The sequence below is a fragment of the Nerophis ophidion genome, linkage group LG18 (genome assembly GCF_033978795.1).
Source record: "Nerophis ophidion isolate RoL-2023_Sa linkage group LG18, RoL_Noph_v1.0, whole genome shotgun sequence".
Classification (NCBI taxonomy): Eukaryota; Metazoa; Chordata; class Actinopteri; order Syngnathiformes; family Syngnathidae; genus Nerophis; species Nerophis ophidion.
The window spans coordinates 1486425-1494611 of NC_084628.1; the positions used below are offsets into that span (position 1 = coordinate 1486425).

The following is an 8187-nucleotide window of genomic DNA, read 5'->3' on the forward strand; positions in this document are numbered from 1 at the left end:
AATTACATACTGACCTTGTAGTTAAAAACCATGACAAAATACAAATTTACCTTGCACTGTAGATGAACAGACTCCTTAAAATTGACCTTGTAGATAACAAAAACCATGACAAATGAAATACATTTTGACGTTGTATTGTAGATGACTAGACCCCCAAAATTGACCTTGAAGATAAAAAAAAAAAGATTAAAAAAAAAGAAAATATACATAGACTTTGTATTGTAGACCAGACTCCACAAAATTGACCTTGAAGAGACAAAAAAAAGTTTAGTTATTTTCAATTATTGCACCCACACAAGGAACCATTACATCAGCCTGGGGTGCAGCCTGAGTGGAGAAACAAAACAAAAAAAACAGGGACACAAAAGGAATTTAGAACAAACATTTAAGACACATGAACACAAATCAAGTCATTTGCGGCAAAGAGGTGAGTTTTAAGCTGTGCTCTAAAAGTGTCCAGAGTGGTGGCGGACTTGACTTTCAGGGGGAGCTTATTCCATAGGCCAGGTACCATCATTGAAAATGCACAGTCTCTCTTTGTCACTAGGTTTGACTGTGGGACCTTCAAGGTCATCTGGTTGTCAGATCTGAGGCAACGACCAAGCCTGGAGCTGATAGGTTGGTCCAGGAGATGTTTGATGTAAGCTGGGGTAAGACCACGGAGCGCTTTGAAGACATACGTAAGGATCTTAAATTTCACTCTGTGCTTCACCAGGAGCCAGTGAAGGGAGGAGAGGATGGGAGAAATGTGTTCCCTCATTTTTGTGCCTGTCACCAGCATTTTGTACCAACTGCATGCTATATATGGTCTTGTTAGTGACCCCAGCATAGAGGGCATTCCATTAGTCCAGTCTGCAGAAGATGAGCATGAACACGACCCTCTAAGTCACTGGGGGAGAGGACATACTTGATCTTGGCTATTGTGCACAGTTGGGGGGTTGGAGTTCCCGAACAGAAGAATTTCACTCTGTCATTGAGCTGCAGGAAATTTTGACATCCACTCTTTTATGTCCTGCAAGCAGTCCTTCAAATGGTCCAGTCCAGAGGGATCGTCTGTCTTGAGTGGAAGATAGATTTAGTATCATCAGTGTAGAAATGAAAGGAAATTTTAAGGCGATGAATGACTTGGCTGAGGGAGAGCATGTAGATGGAGAACAGGATGGAACCCAGTATTGAGCCCTAGGGACCCCACAGGTGAGGTTGGCACAGCGGGAGGAATGTTTGGCTCTGTTCACAGAGAAGGTTCCGTTGTTGAGGGAGGACGTAAACCAGCACAGGGCTATGTTAGTGATGCCAACCTCTTATTTCCCCAGATACCCAATACATCTAACATTGGCCGGCCACACACACACACACACACACACACACACACACACACACACACACAAGCAGCAACTATCACCCCCCCCCCCCCCCCCCGCCTCGGGTGAAGGTAATGTAACTATTGTAAACCAGACTTTCAAACCAAGGATGGCACAACATGTATTTAAACCCCAAAATGTCAAAAGATGAACAAGAAGAAAGCCAGCACCAACATCTCTGCAGATGTGTTTGGTGATGCATGGAGAGCTAAGAACCTTTTGTAAATACATCTTACATAAAGCATCACAAGTGCAAAAATATTCACAGCGTACTTTTCAGCTTGGAGATCACAACTTTGAAATGTCCCAACACCCAGCTTTTGACAACCATAGTAGGGCCAAATCAGTGAGGGCAGGTGTGTTCACCTGTAGCAAACACTCAGCCCCACCTTCATTCATCCATCCATTTCCTACCACTTATTTCCTTTGGGGTCACGGATACCTATCTCAGCTACAATCAGGCCGGAAGGCGGAGTACACCCTGGACAAGTCACCACCTCATCACAGGACCAACTTAACATCACAAAATGAGAATGCTACGCCCACCCTTCTTTCTCTAACCCTACTTTGGTCATGTGCATTACATTTTCATAACATGGTCACTACTGCCTACTTTGTCTTGTTCTATTCTTATTTTACTGTTATCTATATATTTTTTTTTCCCCCCATTGTTGCTTTTTATTTTCTATTCTTATTTTAATATTTCTCTATTGTGTTTCCATTTAAACCCCCATTATTTACTTTTATTTAAATTGATCTCAACTCTGTACACTGCTGCTGGAATTTTAATTTTCCTGAAGGAATCAATAAAGTACTATCTATCTATGTTGACATTCACAAGATGCCTTCATGAAATGTATCTTTATCTCAGCCTATGTATTGTTAATACTCATTGACATGCTCCACATGTATGTATTGTTAATACTCATTGACAGGCTCCACACGTATGTATTATAAATGCTCATTGACATGCACCACACATATGTATTATAAATGCTCATTGACATGCTCCACACGTATGCATGTATGTATTGTTAATGCTCATTGACAGACTCCACATGCATGTATGTGTTGTTAATGCTTATTGACATGCTTGACATGACATACAAACATGTCAAGCCTGTCAATGAGCATCAACAATACATGTCAAGCATGTAAATGAGCATAAACAATACACACATTCATACATGCCGGGGCCTGTAAATGACCATAAACAATACATACATGTCGGGCCTGTAAATGACCATGAATAATACATACATGCCGCGCCTGTAAATGACCATGAATAATACATACAGGCCGCGCCTGCATACGAGCATAAACAATACATACATGCCGGGCCTGTATACGAGCATAAATACATACATGTCAGGCCTGTAAAAGAGCATAAAACGCAACATACATAAACATTGGCGTCGCACACGACCAACGCCAAACAGATTAGTCCGCCCTGAGATGGGTAGGTTTGGAGTTCAAACCCCGCCTGAGTCATACCAAAGACTATAAAAATAGGAGCCATTACCTCCCTGCTTGGCACTCAGAATCAAGGCTTGTAATTGGGGGTTTAATCACCCAAATTTATTCCCGAGCTCAGCCACCACTGCTGCTCACTGCTCCCCTCACCTCCCAGGAAGTGATCCAGGGTGAGGAGTCAAATGCAGATAATTTTGCCACACTTAGTGTGTGACAATTATTGGTACTTGAACATTGGCCTCAGACTACCAACGCCAAACCAACATTAGCCTTGTCGACGACCGTCAGGAACAAGAGTGAAGCGTCTTGCTCAAGGACACAACGTACATGACGAGGTCAATAGAAGGTGGGAATTGAACCAGGAATTAAAACTAGGGGAGACAGGACCTTCTCTGTGGTCGGCCCTAAGCTGTGGAACACTGTGGCCCTCCATACTCAAACTGCTCCCGATGTGGAGTGTTTTAAGTCTCGTCTTAAGACCCATTTTTATTCTTTGGCTTTTAACACTACGTGAGTTGTGTGGTCAAAAAATATAATCCTTTAAGTTTACAATTCAGAAAGTTTTATGAAGCATAATTGTAAGCACACTACCACAAAACACAAATTGCTAGCCTCTGATGTTATGAACATTTTTTACAGTTGCATTGTATTGAAAATGAGGACATAGCAAAACATTTATTCCTTTAGTGGGAAAATATATACATAGAATAGAATGTACTTTATTGATCCTTGGGGGATATTCAACACCACAGTTCGCTCACAAACTATGATGATATATATATATATATATATACATATATATATATATATGTATATATATGTATATATATATATATATGTATATATATATATATATATATATATATATATATATATATATATATATATATATATATATACATATATATATATATATACATATATATACATATATATATATACATATATATATATATATATACATATATATATATATATATATATATATATATATATATATATATATATATATATATATATCTCATTGTGAGCGAACTGTGGTGTTGAATTTCCCCCAAGGATCAATAAAGTACATTCTATTCTATGTATATATTTATTATTCATTTTTATTTAGTCATTGGTGGAGCTTAAGATAGTATTCGAATGTTGTTTGTAATATTGTTGTGCCGCACTTTGGAAACATTTTGTTTAAATGTGCTATATACGGTAAATAAAGTGGATTGGAGGTATCCACAGGTTGCTGGCACGGTCACTCTACCAACCACGCAGTCCACAAAATAAACCAAAAGAACATTGACTTTGGGTGTCCCACGATTCAATATCGATTTAGGGTCGCAATTCGATTATAATTCAAATTTTTCTATTCAACGCGATTCTGAATTCACAACAATATTTTTCCAATTGAAAAGGATTGTGTATTCATTCAATACATAGATTTCAGCAGGATCTACCCCAGTCTGCTGACATGCTAGCAGAGTAGTAGATTTTTAAAAAAAAGCTTTTATAATTGTAAAGGACAATGTTTTATCAACTGATTGCAATAATGTAAATTTGTTTGAACTGTTTAACGTACCAAAAATATGACTTATTTTATCTTTGTGCAAACATTGGACACAGTGTGTTGTCCAGCTTATGAGATGCCATGCAAGTGTAAGCCACTGTGACACTATTGTTCTTTTTTATTATTTTTATAAATGTCTAATGATAATGTCAATGAGGCATTTTTAATCACTGCTTTGCTGAAATCATAATATTGATACTGTTAATCATTTTTGTTTCACTACTTTTGTTTTGTTCTGTGTGGTGTTTGTGTCTCCTCTCAATTGTTCTGTTTATTGCAGTTCTGAGTGTTGCTGGCTCAGCTTTGCTTTTGGAATTGGATTGCATTGTTATGGTATTGCTGTGTAGTGGTTTGTTGGGTTGATTAATTTAAAAAATATATTTTTTTCTTTTTTTAGTAGATTTTTCTTAAAATGAGAATTGATTCTGAATTGCACAATATGAAAATCGTGATTCTAATTCGAATTGATTTTTTTTCCACACCCCTACTAATAAATATCGAAATCTATAAAGCCCACACACACACACACACACCAAAAAGCAGCAACTATCACACCCCGCCCTGGGTGAAGGTCATGTAAGCATTGTAAACTGGACTTTCAAACCAACGACGGCAAAACATGCAGTTTAAAACTTTAACATTTATTTAAACCCCAAAATGTCAAAGGTGAACAACAACAACAACAACAAGAAGAAGAAAGCCAGCACCAACATCTCTGCAGATGTTTGGTGATGCATGGAGAGCTGACAACTTAATGTAAATACACCTTAAAGCATCACAAGTGTAAAAGTATTCACAGCGGACTTTTGAGCTTGGAGATCCCAACTTTGAAATGTCCTTCTAAACACCCAGCTTTTGACAACCATAGTTGGACCAAATCAGTGAGGGCAGGTGTGTTCACCTGTAGCAAACACTAATCAGTGAGGGCAGGTGTGTTCACCTGTAGCAAACACTAATCAGTGAGGGCAGGTGTGTTCACCTGTAGCAAACACTCAGCCACACCTTGACTCTCTTAGCCAGCAGTTGAGAGCCATGGTGACTGACAGCTTGTCAGCAACTAAATGTGTCTTGTTTCTACATGTTGTGTTCCTAACATGTGCATGTTTGTCACTAAATGTGTGTTTCTACATGTTGTGTTCCTAACATGTGCATGTTTGTCACTGACTAATAAATGTGTGTTTCTACATGTTGTGTTCCTAACATGTGCATGTTTGTCACTGACTAATAAATGTGTGTTTTTACATGTTGTGTTCCTAACATGTGCATGTTTGTCACTAAATGTGTGTTTCTACATGTTGTGTTCCTAACACATGTGCATGTTTGTCACTAAATGTGTGTTTCTACATGTTGTGTTCCTAACATGTGCATGTTTGTCACTAAATGTGTGTTTCTACATGTTGTGTTCCTAACACATGTGCATGATTGTCACTAAATGTGTGTTTCTACATGTTGTGTTCCTAACATGTGCATGTTTGTCACTAAATGTGTGTTTCTACATGTTGTGTTCCTAACATGTGCATGTTTGTCACTAAATGTGTGTTTCTACATGTTGTGTTCCTAACACATGTGCATGTTTGTCACTAAATGTGTGTTTCTACATGTTGTGTTCCTAACATATGTGCACGTGCAGTGCGAATCAAACAATTTTCAAGCAGCAATAAAGCACACAGTAGAAGCATCAAGACAAACAATAGAACGCCAGTGTAAAAGAGCAAAGTATTACTCACTGCGAATAAAACCCGTCCGATCCACATCCGTCAAAAAAGAATAATGATGAAGCAGTGAAGGAGGGACTCAGGTGGAACTAAATACAACTAATTAAACGAGGAACAGGTGTGCAGACACGGAGCAGAGAGTAAAGGTGCCACAAAAGACAGAGAGCAAACAGGAAACAGTGAGAAAATAAGAGCAGCAGGACAGGAAGTGATTTGAAAGACAGGAAAAGCAAACATGATCAAAGTGTCAGTAGCACTTCTGACACATCTATATATATATTAGACCAGGGTCTCAGACACGTGAGATCTTATTTTGCGGCTCCCACGCTAATATGAAAGTTGAATGTTAGTGAGAGTTTGATATGAATGGTGCTTGACAGCGTTGTGGGCGGAGCTGAAGGAATCCACCAATCACGGTGTGCTATATGGCTCTCCAGCAGTGACGTCACTTGTGTGACGCAGGCAGAGACAGGTTTGAAATAAAGTTAAAAACGATGATGCTGTGTTCCAAATTTAAGTTATTTGATTAATCTGAATGAGCCTATGGCTTTGTACTTTGTTTATTATGTATTCATTTCTTTGTATTCTATTTTCGTTACTTTGAATTTACAACGCCCTGGCGCTGTTTGGACTGTTTTTATAATGTTTTGTAATGTTTTATATTGTTGTTGGACTTACTGTTTGTAATTGTGGAAATTTATAAATAAACATAAAAAAAAAGGTTTGAAATAAAGTTGAAAACGATGACACTGTGTTCCAAATTTAAGTTACTTAATGAATCTGAATGAGCCTATGGCTTAATTAATTTGCACTTGGTTATTATATATATATATATTTTGTATTCTAATTTTGTTACTTTGAATTTACAATCTCCTGGCGCTGTTTGGACTGTTTTATAATTTTTTGTAATGTTTTATACTGTTTTTGGACTATTTTGATTATTGTTTCTCATCTGTTTGTTATTGTTGAAATTTGTAAATAAACATTTAAAAAAAAAAGTTTGAAATAAAGTGGTCGTCGTGTAAAACTAGAGCCTGCGTCTTTGTTATTGTAAGCGAGAGTTTATATATGTCGCCTATACTGTATAAAAGTACAAAATAAGAAAGAGGGAGGCTGCAGTTTTACACTTTATTTAGGACCACTTTATTTACTTTCTTTCAAAAACCTCCACTCCACTCAACCTGTCACCACTTCCGCTCCTCGGGCCTTCAAAATAAGACTCCAAGGCATATACTGTAGAAGCGCTTCTAACAGGAACTTAACATCACAAAGAGGCAAGGCCATAAAAATAGGTTACATACCTCCCCTCCTACAAAAAGAAACGTCCTCGTTTCAACACAAATAACAGGATAAGTGCAAAAACAACACAGGCAGTTAAAACAAAAACATATTAACCTGTCCCCCCAAAAATACAGAGCCTCACAACACACAAAACAACAACAAAAAAATGTAACCGATGGTTTATATATGTCGCCTATACTGTATAAAACCACAAAATAATGCAACCTATTTTATGGGCTTGCCCCTTTGTGATGTTAAGTTCCTGTTATAAGCTGTAATACAGTATTTGCCTCGCGCTCTTATTTTGAAGTCACTGAGAGCGGAAGTGGTGAGAGGTTGAGTGGAGCGGAGGTTTTTGAAAGAAAGTAAATAAAGTGGTCCTCGTGTAAAACTGGAGCCTCCCTCGGTGTTTGTTATTTTGTACTTTTATACAGTATAGGCGACATATATAAACATCTCCGCTGCACTCATCGTGTCACCACTTCCGCTCTTAGGGCCTTCAAAGTAAGAGCTCAAGGCATATAATGTATAACAGCTTTTACCAGGAACTTCATTCATCCATCCATTTCCACATTCTGTTACTTATTACTTTTATTATTTAATCTCTGAAATGAAGCATTCATTCATGTATTCTTCTCAACATGCATATATAAGTATTCCTTTGTTTTTATTGTACACAAACATGTATTTAATATTCATACACTGAACATGTATTTAATAATACTATACTAGACATTATTAAATTTAATAATCCTATACTAGACATGGGCTTCACGGTGGCAGAGGGGTTAGTGCG

At 37.6% G+C, this 8187-nt stretch overlaps 1 long non-coding RNA gene across 2 annotated transcripts; it reads right to left on the reverse strand.

Moving 5' to 3' along the window:
* Positions 1–367: 367 nt before the first annotated feature.
* On the reverse strand, positions 368–6295 carry LOC133537338 (uncharacterized). Of its 2 annotated transcripts, none has more exons than XR_009802662.1 (2): positions 6123–6295; positions 368–1057 (listed from the first exon to the last, which is right to left on the reverse strand). It is a non-coding gene; the product is annotated as an uncharacterized LOC133537338 (long non-coding RNA). The 2 variants fall into 2 exon arrangements; XR_009802663.1 differs by having other exon boundaries at positions 368–1227.
* Between the last annotated feature and the right edge of the window lie 1892 nt (positions 6296–8187).